The 18,229-nt window shown below is 34.9% G+C and overlaps 1 protein-coding gene across 1 annotated transcript in view; it reads left to right on the top strand.

Annotated features, from left to right (window-relative positions):
* Window positions 1–18,229, top strand: part of LOC115883564 (transcriptional regulator CRZ1-like) — a 65,771-nt gene that overhangs the window by 13,206 nt on the left and 34,336 nt on the right. The window lies entirely within an intron of this gene.

Genomic DNA, 18,229 nt, shown 5'->3' with positions numbered 1-18,229 from the left:
ACCACAGGTTATACTATTAAATTTTAGTAATAATTGCTAGTAAACATGTAGCTTTGTAAAAATTATAATCGTCATAGAACATACTTTATGCGATAACATCATACAAGATAATGTAAATTATTTAAGAACTACTAGAGGCAAATAAATCTAAATAGAATTTTTGTTGATGTCGTATTATGTACAAATTGTCTTGCCCGTGAATTTCTACATTTTTCAATGCCTCAGGAAATATTTCTTGCACCAAGACATTGTTAGTAATATTTTTTCTACAGGGTTGTTCACCACATACGACACGGAGTATTGTAGCTAAACGACTAGACTTTTGCAAAGTGTAAGTTTTGGGTTCGTTGAAGGACTATTAGAGCTACAATAATTTAAAAATATTTTTACAAGATACAGAGTGTCTCAAATAAATAAATATCAAAGTTGTATTTTTTTAAATGGAAAGGCCATATATTATTACATTTTTAGTTTCTAAGGTTAAAATAAAGGTGAATTTGATTATGGTTTGCCACATTTTAATCTTACCTTTTTTGAAATATTTAGGTTTTTGTCAAAATACAGTAATTATAATTTTAATGCTTCATTTCTCTATGCGTATTTAAGTTCTTAAAACCAAATATTGACTGAGGTATTTCTATTCACTGAATTTTGCAATAATAAAAATTATACTATCTGTGTGTCTAAAAATCTATATTAAATAATTACTAGCTTTAAACGGCAATAACTTGTTTAATTTAAATGGAACACCCTGTACATCTTATGTATGAGAATCAGATGCACAATTTAATTACATATATGAAATTGTATTACATCATTTTTTACCTATCTCTTCAAGTTTTCGTAGAAAATACATTTTCTTATAATTTAGACCTCATTTATCAATATACCCATAGAGTATTGACATTTTAGATTATTTTTAAATATGTGACAGATTTTTAAAGAGTACAGATACTAATATTATCGATATAGTTGGTTTATTTCATTAAAAAATAGAAAAACTGTTCAAATATTTTTGTTAAAGAGGTCCAATTAATATGATTCCCGTATTCAACTACATTAATTGACTGTTTGCGTTGAGTAATAATAACTGCCATATACTAAAAAACTGAGTCTTTCAGGTTGGGTTCTTAAGTTCCTCGATGAGTTGGTTTTCATTTGCTGTCCTCCATTCGCGAACTTCAATTTCCAGTGCTTTACGCCCTGGGCTACTCGAGAACGGCTCTGAAAGGAGCTGTGCGCAATAGCCTGGTGCGTTCATTTCTGGAAGTTCAGCGCAGTTCTGGAACTTTATGACTCAATTGAATGGAATGAGAGTATCGCGTTCTTGAACAGTTCAGAGCTGCACAACTGCGTGAATGGAGGACAGCAACATGGGAAGCAAAACGGTTCCAGTTAGTAGAGTGTTCGCTCCTTTTCTAGCTTGATCAATTGCTTTCTCATTGATTTCTATCCCTTGGTAAAATTGTATTATCTAAATAACAATTTCTCCCTTTTTTATTTCTAAATCGTATAGTAACCAGTATGTTTTGTGCCTTTACAAACACAGGTTCCCCAGAGATGTCTGACAGTATAATAGAGGAAAAACCCTAAAAGATAGCATCGTTTCAAGATAAGTTATTTGAGAACATGCAGAAATAATTAATCGAAAACGGTAGCGGCAGCTGATGTAGCCATCGCGTCGGTTTTTGTCGATGCGTCGTTAAATTATATGCGAACTTTCTTGCGATATGTCAACCGGGGGAAACATAACGAAAGCCAGATCGCCCATTAGCGTCACGACCTGAAAATTACTACAGATTAAAAAACGGCGGCGGCCAAAATGAAAAACGGAGAGAATCGCTCGAATGTGATGCGACCAGATAAAACGTTTAGATACAGTTTTCTGAGTCGTAAATTAAACGTGCGGGAGATCAGGTCAAAAACGGACACAATGAGACCAACTTAGAGTAACAAAAATGATAAATTTTGAATTAGTACAGCCTTTTGTTTCGATTTGCCACTCTCAGATTTAAGACTCTTCTCAATCTGGGTTGAGTACAAGAACAGTTAACCTAATAGGACTGCTCATTCAGCCAAAAGTGTCCGCCAGGTGCATGCAAAAACTACTCGCTTTGTGACGTCATTGTAGTCCTTGTCATGGTTATTAGTCCTTATCCGGCAACCAATAATACACACACTTGCATTATTGGTTGCCGAATACAAAACGTTTATTATTTAGTTTATTTATTTAAACACCTTATATGTATGCAGTGTAGAAAATTAACTGTATAAATCGTATTGAATACTCTAATTTTTAAGAACAGCAGTTCCCAGCATCACCTTTTGCAAGCTTTTTAGAGTACTTCCATATTTTGCTTTAAAATAATTAATAAACAAAATCGTGGGCACTTAGTATGCACTTTGTCACAATCCACAACACAAAATGAACGTATTTATACACTCTATAGCTCTTAAAACTTTAAAGACACCTTTTTCACATTTAAAATTGACAAAATAATTAACTCAAAATTTCTCAGCTGTTATTTTTATAAGTTTACCATAGGCAACTAATAATACACACTATCATGACAAGGCCACGAAGGTTTTGACAAGGACTACAATGACGTCACAACTGTCAGATGAAGCGCGGGAAAAGGTGAACATACGTCTTATGAGGATGAGGCAATCCTATTAGTTTACCGTTGTTGGGTTGAGTATACGTTTTCTTAAGAAGCTGACTCTACAATAATTATTAGATATGTCATAGACCGTTTTTCATTTCGTTTAAAAATGTAACCAATTTTGGTGCTGTTAAGTGCTCATTTACATTTGTCGTTTTTAATGATGTGTCTTAGAGCCTCTCCTATTCAACATATTCATGGCAGCGCTCTCTATTATGGATGATATACATGCTTACTGCCATTACTCGCTGACGAGTATTTGACAAGCATTAGAAGATGGCATTGGGGTGCCCGGGGGTGCCGCCCCCCCCCTCCCAGGTACTGCTGGGCACCCCCAGAGAAATCCTGAATTATGACTCTTGGCTACGTCTTAATTTTTATTTGCTAGTGATGCAGTAAAATTGACGTTTTCTAGTTTTGTTTAGTTTGTGTTCAAAAAATGAGTTAATTTTTATTTTTTTAGAAAATTTGTAGGTATTTAAGTAATCTACGGGAACACGGTTTGATAACCAAGTCTATGAAATTTATTGATAGAGAAATTCATGTAAACGTTTTATTCAAAAAATGTGTTTTTTAAAATTATTTTTCATTTTTAAAATAACAAAAGCCCTAGGCCCCCCCTAGGCTCAACCTCAGGCCTAACTAAAATCATGTGCACTCCCAATGCTATCGGTCCTTGAAAGAGCTAGCTGCTTAACATGGGGTAACATCACGAATCGGGTTTTTCAGTCATAGAAAAGCTCATGAAAGATAACGCCTTGCCTAACCATCTTCTGAAGTAAGTAAGTGTGTCTATATAGTCATTTCTCCATATTTCTTACTCTGTTACTCTGAGGTCAGTAAACGATGGACAGGCGGAAAATGTCGGCAACGCCCGTCACGACTCCCACGGTTTTTGAGCCTTCGGGAAAGCACGAGACACGACGGATTTCTTTTGTTTTCGTGCTGTTTTTTCCTGATCCTTGATCGTAGTCGTCGCTACCGACTTTATCAATCGATCATTTCCGACTCAATGAACGGCTGATTATTAAGCAACCCAATTTTCTTTCATCGAAATCGAAGTTTTTGTCAAGTCAAACGATTGTTGTTAAAGAACCTTGATACTTACTGTAAATTGTAAAGAAAAACATATACCCGGATTTTAAATGGCATTTCGAATTGATTCATATCAAAATCTAGTGCGATCTAGATAGTTTAAAAGTGATTATTTTTACACCGTATCATTTTTGATAGGTATATATCTAGTGTAATAATCCTTGTTTAATGTTCATCCAGTTCGCTGTTTCTACCGCAAATCCCATGCACTGGCCTTCTTTCCTATATCTTCTCTGTGAAATGGTACAAAGATAACTTTAGGGATAAGGACATTTGCATTCCAGGTTAATACTGCTTGGTACCACGTTGTAAGGTGTATGGTTCCAGAAGAAATGCAAAGATTATAATGTTACTGAGTCAGTAAAATACTGTTTCCGTTAGTGTTGAACTTGAATGATATTTTTATTCATGTCTATATACAGGGTGAGTCTAAAATAAGTGCAAATATTTTTAGGGGTAATATATTTCGATCCCAGAAACGCCATTATGAGGATTTTTTCACGAAAAAAAATAAATTTGGAATTTTTTGAAAATTTGTTTGGACATTTTTTTAGTGTTTAGTTAAAAAATGTAGTTTTTTGAATATAGCAACATAGGTAGTGGATTAAATTTACAAGAAAAAAAACAGAAAAGATCCAGTGGCTCTCAAAATTTAAGGAAAACATATTTTTTTGAAACATTCCAAAGTAAAATATCCCGATTATTTTGGACCTATATACAGGGTGGCCCATCGAAAACGTTCCGCAAGGCATAACGGCCAGGGTATATTTTTTTTCAAAAAATCCAAAAACACGTCAAAAATCGTTCGAGTCATTTTGAAAATATGAAGGATTGAAATTTGAAAAGTACTTTTTGCAAAAAAACGCATAAATTGAATTAATTAAAAAAACTTACCTTATTAATGCAGCAAATGCTGAAAATGTTGCCCGTCAACCTCCATACAGTAATACAACTTATTTTCAAGCCGTTCTCGAACATTCTGAAGAACTTGCGGAGTCACTTCGCGACCAACATCAATAATTCGTCTTCGCAGGTCTTCTAATGAGGCGGGTTAGGTTACTAGTGCTATACACTTTACTTTTTATGTGTCCCCATGAAAAAAAGTCTAAAGGAGTCAAGTCGGGTGACCGGAGAGGCTACTCAATTGCACCCCTTCGTCCTATCCACCGACCGGGAAAGTTATTATTTAAATAATTACGCACATTTTGAGAGTAATGTGGAGGTGCACCGTCTTGTTGAAGTATTAGTTCGGCTTCAACGTATCCAGGATTGTTCTCTATGATGTCAGTTAGGGCTGGGTCGATGGTGTTTTCCAGTAAATCCAAGTACATATCACCTGTTAGATTTCTAGGAATAAAAAAAAGGACCACAATAGAATTTCCAAAAATACCAGCCCCCACGTTCAATTTCTGAGGGTTTTGTATGTGCACCTCGTGAAAAACCCTGGGGTTGTCCTCAGCCCAGTACCGACAGTTGTGCCGATTAACTACACCGTTCAAAAAGAAAGTACACTCATCCGAAAAACACACATTAAATAAGAAATGATTATCATTCGCCACTCGTTCACTCATAGTTTCGCAAAATTGCAAGCGACGGTCAAAATCCTCTTCGTTGAGTTCTTGTACCAACTGAATTTTGTACGGGTAGAACTTATTTCCACTTTTTCTGCATGTGAGTACATCATAATTGTTAAAAAGTTTAACAATATTGAGAAGAACTTCAACGCACAAGTCACAGAACAGCTATCTAGCAACTAGCGCACCTGATCGTCCAATCTTGTGGCAAGTGAAAAAATGCGTATAAACATCTAGAAATAATAAGAAAAAAAAGCAAATTGGACGAAGGAATTTATCCTTATTATTTACTCTGATAAATGTTTAAACAAGCTTTTCAAATTTCAATCCTTCATATTTTCTCAATGACTAGACCGATTTTCAAAAACGAAGCGGGAAAGTATAGAGAATAGAAAGCCCTTTTCATTGCGGTACCACTTGACCCCCCTTCTCATTTGACAAAAACTGGGGGATGACACCCCCGCTTAGAGGGTTGAAGATCATGCAATCATTTTTGGGACAAAAGTTGTTCCCCTCGCAAACAAAATCAACGTGTTTTTGAATTTTCTGAAAAAAAAATTACTTTGTCTGTTATGCCTTGCGGAACGTTTTCGATGGGCCACCCTGTATATAAAAAATGGTAAAGAGAAAATATGCTCCTTTTTATTGAGATCTACCAGCCCTGAAAATATTTGCACTTATTTTTTTTTAAACCCCTGTATATATATCCTTCAACCTACTTACATCAGATCGTTAATATCGTTATGGCTCATTTCAAGATCGAGAATGAAAGAGCGTATTGTTTGAATTTCTATGTTTAAGTCTCTCTTAGTTCCTTTAACGTATTCATAGGATCATCGTGAGTAAATACACAGCATGATTAGAGAGCATTATAAATTACATATTTTTAAAAAATAGACTACGATTTCGTGCTAGGCGAAAGGCAATAAATCTGATATAGTTAAATTATTTATTATCGCAAAAGCAGGTATGTAAATATGTAAATATACATAATGGAAAAGTTAGACCCGTTGCTGTTATATATTTAAAATGGTACCTACAGGTACTAAAGCGTACAGAGAATTTAATAGAAATTAATGTGGCGCGTTGGTAAAACTAGTTTTTCTTCCTGTCTTTAAATTCGACCTTGACAAAAATTTTCTTTTGTGTATACTTAAGAGTAGGGTGTGTAGTTGTAATTTATGCAAGGTTAAAAAATCATTAAGATGAAGTAATTTAGTCACAGAAACTGGATAAGCATGTTTGAATTATCATTTTCATACTAAAATTGCTTACAATATTTATTTCTTGAAAAGGCCAGATCTAAAAATTCTAACAACTTTCTAAACTAGAATTTTTAGATCTAGACTTTTCTAAAAAAATTTGGACTTTAAACAATGGAGTGCAATCACTGAGGTTCATTTACATTTGGGATTTTTAATAATCATAGTGTCGCTTGTGATCCAGAACCTCACCGTAACGTACTCACCAAACCAAACCAAACGTATTGCCGGGTCCTTTTCTAATTTGAAGTTCAACAAAACACAAGTTTACTTAATCGGTAATGAGTTGCATAGAGGCCACTAGCTTTTAATTTTTAACAGCCGGGTGGTCGGGGTTCAAAGATCTTAATAAAAGGGCGCCACGAGATTATACTCTATGAACTCGGCATAAAAGATGTTACTATTAAGTAGAACACTAACCTCGAACTCTTGAGTGTAACTACCATGAACTCCAAATATTACTATAATTACTTGAACTTAAGTGACTCTAACTTAACTATGAGACTAGACTGTAAATAATACTACTAAAAATATGATTAAGCAATTTATTAAATGTCATAAGTTAATATATCAAGAACTGAAAGAAATGAAATTTAAGATAAATGAAATTTAAATCAATAAGAACTAACTAAAAGTATGATGTCATAATCCCCCTTACTTAAGCTAAGTACAATATCCTGGGTGGATTACAAATATCAAACTAAATCTAATCTTATCTAAACAGTCTTAGTCTAATGTCTTGAAACTTGAAACTACTCGGAAGTTCCTCCGGCTGAGCTACGGTGTACAGCTATGGGGTGGCTACAGCAGGGTACAGCAGCTCGGTGTACTGTCACTGGAGCCCGTCAGCAAATGTACAGGCAGGTGTAGGACTTCAAAAGGTGAAGACAAAAACCCTAAATAATATTGGTTGTCTTAGAAAAGAGCCTCAATTATAGAACAAAGACTAGCACAACGTGTAGGAGTTAATAAAGGTAATAAAGATGGACTAATTAAATCTGAACATTACCTCAACGAGGGTTTATGATGTTCAACGGGTACCTCTACACTGACAACAGGAACGGATGGAATTCAATCTGGACTGTTCTGTGCTGTACGGTCTGGATCGGTCTTCTTGCTCTACAATTACGAACAACCAAATAAGACTTAAGAAAGATAACACTCAACTAATTCTTTATACACCACGTGGGCGTGGAAAAGTCGAAAACCAGTCAACAATACGAATAAAAATCAGTTGAGCATTGACTTAGAATAGGCAGAAGAATTATAGCATACCTTGGAACTCTACTCGGGGACTTCTTGGGCACGTGGAATCGGAATATCGGTGGGAAAATTTGGCTATTTTAATCCCATTGCGGAAATTGGTCGGCGCGGCGGTTCATACAAATCAACAAAATCCAACCACGTCTCTGACCAAATGTGCTTCGGAAGACTTAATCCTTCTCTAGGAAGACCTGTTAACTATCAACAGGGAATGCTTCACGAAACGGCAGTCAGTTCTTCACGACGACATTCGGACGGTTGGTACACAAGAAGTGATGCAATGATTCGATTTCCTTCACAAAAACAGATTTCAACCGGAAATCTCCCTCCAGGATATAGATAGAGAACTATAAATCTTGACTAGTACAACTCACAAAAAGGCATAAATAAAAAACGATGTTCTAGAATATTTTCCACTGTCATATTTCATATCCGGTCAATGAACGAACTTAACTCAGAAATTCCACAATTAAAATGAACGAATTGCACACTGCGATCCACATCAAAAATAAACGATTTAACTACGAAATTTTATCTGATAATTATAAAATTTCAATAGCCAAAACAAAGGATAAATAAATCCAAAAACATCTGATTTCTGATTTGATCTGACAGTGGCAAGTGACGGACAGGTGATATCAAAGATAAAGAGAGGTCGACAAAAATTCTAATGCTGGGCGGCATCCAGTGACAATGTTCTGTGGCTGTATAATATCGCGGTGTATATCGGGTTGCATAATCGTAAAATTTTAAATAAAATAATATTTAGCAATAAAATTATAGTAAACATGATGCAAAAGTAATAGTTATTTGCGATAATTTATGAGCTAGCACATAGAGGTCGTAGTGAGGAAATTTGACTGTTAGAGTATTTGTGCTCTGGCGTTTCAGTAACTTTTTCGCAGAGACTGCAGCAAAAATTTCCTTGATGACAGATCAAGAGACCTGCTGTAATCTTATTTCTGCTGCAACAGAAGTGCAGTAATGAAGAAAACAATTTAAAATCCCAATCTATATTTACTGAAAATTTGCTTTATTGTGCCCATCATCACTTCAAATTATCACAAACCGTTCTGTTCATCATCTTCAACAGACCGTACCGATGTACTTTCTACAATATTGGCGCTGTCGCTAATTATAATGATTCTAGGTGCCAGTAACTATTGTATACACATCGCCTTTTTGTTCGTAAGCTGTAGCAACGGTCACGTATTGTTTTGCGAAATTGGTTCACCGATTTCCATCATCATCACGCTTGTAACCACTCTGACGCTTTATAAGCATTATTAAAAGATTTAATAGGATGATTTCTGGTTGGCCCGTAAGATTTCCAATATTCTATTATCTTCTGTTTGAAATGATGTTGTTGTTTAATAAAACGCGCGAAATCTTCGGAAAGGAAGCGTCTTGTATAAACAGGATGTAACAAACAAGAACTTCAAGTGTGTATCACATAAAATCAGGATAGCATAAAATTAAAAAAAGAAAAGTATTTTAAGTTAACGTTTTCTTTTTGCTGCTAAGGCTCATCTGGACGGGGCCTACTTTGTTTGCGCGGAATCCGAACCGTGGTCCTCGGCTATGTCCTTGTCAATGGCCCACCGACTTAGGCGAGTGTATAAATCTACTAATACTACTTACTTAGGCGAGTGTATAAATCAAATCTTACTCACAAAATATCCGACCTCATCCAGTCAAGAACCTGCATGAATGAGCAGTTGAGTCAATATATTTCACGCTCTTACCATGAAACAACAGCACGACAGAGTTTCCAGATCACCCGTCCATCCACTTCCATCTTCTAATGGCGCTTAACTAAGGTGATCTATCGGGAACCGGTATTACAACGTAGCTGGGCTGTAGCCAACAAAAGAAAGAGTACACTATGCAGTAGTAGGTACCTTGGGAATACAGTGAGTAGTATATTGAGGAAACAAAGTACCCTTTGTAGAACCTAAATGTAGAACTTAATGAACATAAAAAATATACGCAAATAGAGGCAGCAATGAGACTGGCATTGCAGACCATGTGTGGTCCAAACAATATAACTTAAAGTGGTCGGAAGCTTCGGTTGTCCACAGGGAATCTCATCGAAAAAAGCAATTTAAAAAGCAACAATAATTGTTGCTCGCGTTGTGCTGTTGTTAAGCGTTCTTTAATTATTAAAGAACGCTTAAAGACTCGTTTTGATAGCAAACAATAATAACATCTGTATAGCCATCTGAGTATGGAAGATATATATATATATATATATATATATATATATATATATATATATATATATATATATATATATATATATATATATAGTAACCGGGTATCGGTATCTCTACCGTGAGGTTGACAAGGGCACGGTAGAGATACCGATTTTCGTCGGTACAAATTTGCGATATCTGCCATAGGGCTGATCGGTAACTATGACAACAACAATCAACACATGTTTACTATATACAAATACGTACCGATAGCTGTCGGTAACTTACCGATACCGACGATTGTACAGAATAGCGCCCCTGGAGTATTATTGGACAAATACCGTCCGGTCGCGGTGATTTGTATGGCTCAAATGAGCTTATAGCCCATTTTATCTTTGATTGGTCAATCACCCTTTTTGAAACCTGCCAGTCTTCCCTTGAGGCTCTTCTCGTGAAGTTCTCAAGTCCACTACTCTTTCAGGTTTCTGACCTGCAATTTCCTTATGATGTTCGTTTTAAGTGTCCACGTTTCGCATGCGTAGGTCATAAGTGCTAGTACACATTGGTCGAATGTTTTCTTCTTTAAATAAAGTAGCATTCTAGCTTTGAATATGATGAATTTCAAAGGATTGTTGAAAAAGAATTTCAATTGAGTATTTATTTAAATTACAACGTCAATGTCTTTTGGTATTTCCGAAAGGGTTACTTTATTGATTTCCCAGAACTTACGACCTAGAAAAATCAAAGATTTTTCTTGACTTAAGTAAGAACAATTTTCGGATAGTCACGGGGTTTTTAACAGGACACTCCTCATCGAACACTTCAGTAGATTGAAACAAAGAAACAACGGCGAATGCAGATATTGTCGGAAAAATGAGGAAACACCGTCTCAGATACTGGCTTTTGTCAGAACCTCGAGACTGTATGATGAATTGTAACTCAAGAAGGGGGGATAAAATAGATCTACAAGTTCGTGGTGATTAACCCCCCACATTCTACATTCATACATTCTATATTCTTTACCTTATTGATTTTTTTAAGTGAAGATCTTCTAATGCAAACTTTTAGTCAAGGAAACCCCGTATGTGTTCCCTTCCGTAATATTACTCTATAAAGGTGTGATATTAAGCACGCCATTATCATCCCTAGGTATATCATTAGTTTCTAAACAAGAAAACTGTAATAGTCATGCACCATCATAACAAACACCATCCGATTGCACCCAAAGCACCTTTCTTATTAAACATCACTATAATTACAGACGTTCAGAAGTGTTTTGTAAGCAACTGTATCGATTCTGTAGCATCAACAGAGTCACGTACATTGTTTTACGAAATTACCTGTTCGATTTGTTGTTGTTTCGTACTCCATTTACCTCGATAAACATTATTGGAAGATTTAATAAGACGAGAGAGTTGTTGGTAATGCTCCGGTATATTCTATTATCTGACGGTACGCCTACAATCTAATAAGGTAGGTGCCGTAAGCCCAATTTATTTTTAAAAGAACTTTAATAGATCGAGGAAGTACTAAAGAGAAATCGTATTTTTTTCTTCCTTAGTTGTTTCAAAACAATATTAAAATACTTAATGATTAAGTGGTACCTATTTCAATTAACTTTTTTTGTTTAGAATACATTAAAAGTTAATTCTACTATTAGATTTTCATCTCTCTTTCTTGGCTTTAACATTTTCTTTTTTCTTTCAAGTTAATAGTAAAATAAATAATTCCGATTTAGGGTGTCTCGTTGTGATTTCGAAATCATACAAAAATACGCAGAATTTGTTGTTCGTTAAAATTTGTCGTTTGTAAAAAAATGAAAACATTTTTTGAAAATACCGGATGCGTCTCAAAAGTGACTCGCTAGTATATTTATATTAGACCTAAAATAGCCGAATAGAAAAAAAAATGTATGAAGTTTTGATATGTTGAGATTAGACGTACCAAAAGGAGACTTTTCCAAATAAAAATAGTTCTTAACTCTAAAGTGTGAGCTTCACCCCAAAAAAACACCCCCAATACGCCCTGCGATGGTTTTTCGCTTTTTTCTCAGAACCCGTTGGTCCCACAAAAAATTTTATACTTACCAAAAATATTCCTTATAAAATTTGCTACAAAAAAGGTTCTATTCATTATTTATATTTATCCAATGCATTTCGAGCAATAACCGTTTGAAAAATGAAGTACAAAAAAAATACAGGTCTCCTTTCAAATTATAGTCTCCCAACAGATATAATACTGTATAATATAAACGAAAACATTGCCTATTCCACTAAACTAACATTCATACTTTCATCTACATATTGTCATCGTCCATAGTTTCTAGAATGTGCTCAGTATTCGAACAACTTTGCCCACGACAGGTTCCGCACATAGTTGTACATTTCATGCAGGCTTTAATGCAACTGCACCTTTTAACACAATCTTGTTTGCAGTTGCACGTTATTAATGACATAATTGAAGCCGGGGCGGGCGATTCTGTTGTATATAAAGGTGACAGGGTGTTGTTGAATTTCTTCCAGCCTCACTGGTCGGGTTTTATGGGTTGTTCTTGCCATATTTGTACTTGAAGATATGTTTTCCGGGAATGTTGCCTAGCTGCAGTAAATGTGGGAGGCAATTTTGATAAAAATACCGTGCTGTTTGCTTGACCAACTAACTTTCAATACGTTAGTTAACAAGCGTATCTTAGTTTCAACAAGCGTATCTTTGCTCATTAAAGCTCCCTTCAGATGATTGAAGTTTGTATAATTTCAGTATAAACGTCTCACCAGCTTTTTCAATTTCTTCAGGTGTTGACTTTGCATTGTTAAAAATATCGACGATACTATCAAGGTCTTTTTCTTTATTAAATATTTGTACGTGTTGTTATTTTCCTTTTCCAAAAAATCCTGATGTTATGTCACACCCGCTATTGGATAAATAAAATTGATATTTTTAAATTACGTATAATACTGGATGATTGCAAGTCTCTCGAACTATACATTCGTTGTTTGTTGTTTCACATTACCTATGGCTTCTTTCAGAAAAAGAATGTCTTTTTCATCGGGGAAAAGTGCTGCTAATAAAACAACAAGATCGACATCTTGTCCAACGACTAGAACTTGTTCATTTTTCTCAGATATTTGGATGGCAGTACGAATAATTTGAACATCAGCAAACAAGATTGTGTAAAAAGATGCAGTTGCATTAAAGCCGGCATGAAATGAACTATGTGCGGAACCTGTCGTGGGCAAAGTTGTTCGAATACTGAGCATATTCTAGAAACTATAGACGATGACAATATGTAGATGAAAGTACGAATGTGAGTTTAGTGGAATAGGCAATGTTTTTGTTTATATTATACAGTATTATATCTGTTGTGAGTATATTTAACACGTTAAAATACCTTGGGAGACTATAATTTGAAAGACGACCTGTATTTTTTGTACTCCATTTTTCAAACGGTTATTGCTCGAAATATATTGGATAAATATAAATAATGAATAGAGCCTTTTTTGTAGCAAATTTTATAAGGAATATTTCTGACAAGATTAGAATTTTCTGTGCGACTAATGGTTTTAGAAAAACGAGAAAAACCACCTCAGTGCGTATTGAGGGTGATTTTTGGGGATGAAGCTCACACTTTACAGTTAGGAACTCTTTGGATTTTAAAAAGTCTCCTTTTAGTACGTATAACCTCAACATATCAATTTTTTTTTTCTAAATATGCTTATATGAACGTACTACACCCCTTTAACATTTTTATTTCTTGAAAGAAGAAAAAGGAGATTTTGTGTGTTAGTATATGACATAAATTAGGATTGATTGACGTATTCAATTGTTTCACTTCCTGTTTCACCGGAAATTACAAAACTTTTGATTTTTAAATGGCACCCTCGGTATATTTCTACTTTATTCGATAGAAAATGACACTCTGAATAGAATGACATGTCATATGTCAACTTTTGACATTTTCGTTTAAAAAAATTGTATTTTAAATTTCAATCTACAGTACCATGGCCAGTGGCGGATACAGAGGGGCTCCATGGGCCCCCCCCCTAAAGTCTGTAAATTAGGTTAAATATTAGGCTTTTGGGTTAAAAATTACGCACTAAAAAGCATATTCTACATTACTTTTTATTTGGGCCCCCCCTATAAAATAAATTTCTGTATCCGCCCCTGACTATGGCTGTGTTAAAAACAATAATTTTTAATCAAGGAGCTTTGGAAAAATATATTTGATGCTCTAATGTTTTTCGTGTCTTATCCTGCTTAAATCGTGTTTTTAATCGTATCTCAATTTTTTCAAATAGAACAAGGGTAGCTCATTAGCATATTTAAAAAAAGCATTTTTACGAATAATTTGGTACCACACACTTGGTATTTCGAGTCAAATTGTCGTTATGAACCGCATGTTATAATTTCAAATAAACCATATGCGAAAATGTCAAAAATTGACATATGTCATTCTGTTCAGAGTGTCATTTTCTATCAAATAAAGCAAAAAAATACCAAAAGTGTTATTTAAAAATCAAAAGTTGTAGTTATTTCCGGTTAATCAGGAAGTGACCGAAAACAATTGAATACGTCAATCAATCCTAATCTATACCATATACTAACATACCAAATCTTGTTTTTTTATATGAAAAAATAAAAAAAATTATAGGGGTGGGCTTTTTCTTCGAGTCATGCATGCTCGTATATACTCGAAATGTGAAGAAAAAAGCGGAGAGACACAGTTCGGCTTCATCAAGGGGCTGGGTACCAGAGAGGCTTTGTTTTCAATCAAGCTACTAATCCAGAAATGTTATGATCAACGCCAAGATGTTTTTGTGTGCTTCATAGATTATCAGAAGGCTTTCGACAACGTTAAACACGATATTCTCCTAAACAGACTGCTCGAGATAGGAATAGACGCCAAAGACATTAGAATCATACAGGAACTATATTGGAACCAAACCGCGGAGATAAGAGTTAACAAAAATTTATCCACAGACACCTTCAATGTGTGTCAAGGAGTCCGCCAGGGCTGTATACTGTCACCAATAATTTTTAATATACACGTCGGAAAGATATTTCAAATGGCCCTGGAAGAAGAAAGTGGAGGAATTAAGATTAACGGAGTTCCAATTAACAATATAAGATATGCAGATGATACGGCAATACTAGCACCAACTTGAGTGGATCTCCAGCAAATAATAAATAAGATAGGGGACATGGGAAATCGTTTCGGTCTTAAAATCAACGCTGCCAAGACCAAACTTATGGTAATAGGACGCCAGCCTACAATCAACACCACATTGACCGTGGATGGAAATATTATAGAGCAGAGTTCCACGATTTAAATATCTAGGTGCCATGATCAATGAACGATGGGACTGCGATGAGGAAGTTAAACTTAGAACGAATTATGCAAAGTCAACATTTTTTAAACTTAAAAACTTCCTATTAGCACGCAGTCTCCCGCTAACACTTAGACTACGGGTAGTAAAATGCTACATATGGCCTATCTTACTATACGGCGCAGAAACATGGTCTCTCAAGGCTAGAACCCTGAACCGCATCGAGGCTTTCAAAATGTGGACTCTCCGGAGACTCTTACGTGTGCCATGGACCGCACATGCCACCAACGAAGAAGTTTTAAGAACTGCAGGCTATGAACGAGAAATACTTAACATAGTTAAAGAAAGGAAAGTCTCATACCTCGGCCATATCCTTAGAGGAGACAAATATTACATTCCTAAGCTGATTCTACAAGGAAAAATAGAGGGACGGCGAGGCCCAGGAAGAAAACAACATTCCTGGCTAAGAAACATACGGGATTGGTGTAACATCAGCGACGCAGCCACCATATTTCGAAGAGCCGAAAACGGCAGTCTACACATTGTATGAAGAGTACAGACAATCGCCAACGTGCGGCTAAGCACAAGGCACAGGAAGAAGAAGATAGGGGTGGGCAATTTTTGAGACGCACCCGGTATATGTGTCCAAAGTCTAGACAAAAATTGTACCGTGCTTTCATTTTAATTTGTCCCACGCTAAAAGGCTGTAAAATATTTATTTTTTGGGTTAAAAGGTCGACTAAAAAAGGAAATTGTAGTGTTTTTCGTTAAGTTTTATGCCGTCGAGAATTTTATGCCGCCGATCAAAAATTGTATAAACTGCCAAATGTCAAATTTATTGACATAACTTACTTTTTTTAAATTGTACACCCTATAGTATATCATTAAATATTTAAAAAACTTTTTTTTCTGATTACGAAAATATGCCACACTTGCCCTTTCTTTTCATTAGTTTAGCACAAATTCGTATAAATATGATTAAAATTATAATTTTTCAACATCAAGATACCCGCGTTTACTATTGTGTTTCCAATAATTGTCATGGTTTTTATAGTTATAGTTCTATTATGATAGAGAAAATTTTCTGGTTTGTAAACTCAGAAGATTTTAGTAAATTACTCAAGTCTAGGAGCAACAAATGTATAATGTATTAAAACATAAAACGAAAAAAAAAGGGCGAAGTGTGGCATATTTTCGTAACCAAAAAAAAATCTTTATTAAAAGTAATTTACTACGTACTTTGACGTTCGACAGTTTATACAATTTTTGACTAAAACTTAACGAAAAGAAAATTTTGAAAAACTTTCAAAAAATAAATATTTTTCAGCATTTTAAAAGTGGGAAAAATTAAAATGAAAGCTCTGTACAAAAATAATAAATTGAAGGTAAATATATTAACTTAACAATTAATAAAATATTTTGAAATGATATACAGGATGTTGGAAAAGCGCATGGCCAAATTTCAGAGGGTGATTCATCATCAAAAAAATACGACATAAAAAATGACAGAAAATACAACTTGCCTATATGAATTAAAATGTCAAACACAACTGTCCCAGTCTGGAATCCTCCTGTTTGATAGACCATAGAGTAGTTACATAAAAAGACTTCAACGATCAAATAGACTAGAAACCCTAATAATATTTTTAATGTACCTATAGTTTTTATTCTTATGTGAGATATTAATATATTAAATTACATATTCAATTATTATTTCGTATTTCATTTTGTAACTTCATAAAAAATGTAATACGATTAGATCAGCTGATAACTCTATATGAACATTACTAATTTTAATTATTTTATTATCTGTACCAACCATAGGCATGACTAATTTATTAAATGAAGAAAAAAACATTGTAGCACGACCTAACCTTTAAAATACACACTTTTCAATTTTTACTTGATCGATATCAGTTCGGATAATAGCAACAAATAAACTAATGCGTTTGTGCTGTAACTTTTTTTATATCTTTGACTAACGCTTAGATAATAGGCTCTGGTACTGAATCTAATTAAAGAAAAAAACAATATGCCTATTAATTTTTAATTGGCATAATTACATTCTGATTGTAGTATTAATTAGAATAAATGTATCAACAATGAGGGTCATTTATTTTATCTGTTAAAAAAATAATCTCCAGTTTATCATAATATTAGTCACGAAGTTTGGTAGCTTTTGGTAGCTAGTATTTTTTCTATATGCATTTAGGAATAATAAGTTTTGATGTCGATGCAACATTAATAATTTCTTTATCTCGGATAGTGCCATGAGCTCGATGCATCAGAGAAAGTTTTAACTCCCCTCAATAACATAATAAAGATATTTACCACCATTTTCTGTGTATGGTGAACAGTAGATGGAAAACTTTAAGCACCAGCAGAATAGCCAGGAAAACTTGGCTCAAATTCGACCTTAAGAAATCGGGAGAGCTCATAACTAAGTCGCGCAAGGATATCGCCAGACTTACGGCGGTACATACGAGACACGGGACACTGGCCAATTGGCGAACATACGGCGAGAAAGGGCATCCCTTTTAACGAAATTTAAACCGCAACCGTTTCCTCGGTGGTTACAGCTGTGTAAATCTTGAAGATGTTGCAGGGAAAAGCATAACGGAAGTCACCCGTTACCATAATGCCACCGAATGATTATAAACAGTTAACAGTCTAACTTTTCCATCCCTATGGATAGGATCTCAGATTAAGTGCTATCAAAACGGCAATTCTGTTAATTGCAGTTCGACAAGCGGTCGCACTCGCCACTTCAACCAACCAACCAACCAGGGCTGGCCCGCTGGCCGATATATATCAAGTGATATATATCTGAAATGAACAAAATTTTTACAGCTT

Source organism: Sitophilus oryzae, unplaced genomic scaffold (assembly GCF_002938485.1).
Source record: "Sitophilus oryzae breed Bouriz unplaced genomic scaffold, Soryzae_2.0 scaffold_1947_pilon_pilon, whole genome shotgun sequence".
Classification (NCBI taxonomy): domain Eukaryota; kingdom Metazoa; phylum Arthropoda; class Insecta; order Coleoptera; family Curculionidae; genus Sitophilus; species Sitophilus oryzae.
The sequence above is the reverse complement of the archived record's forward strand: the minus strand, read 5'-3'. Positions and strand labels throughout refer to the sequence as shown.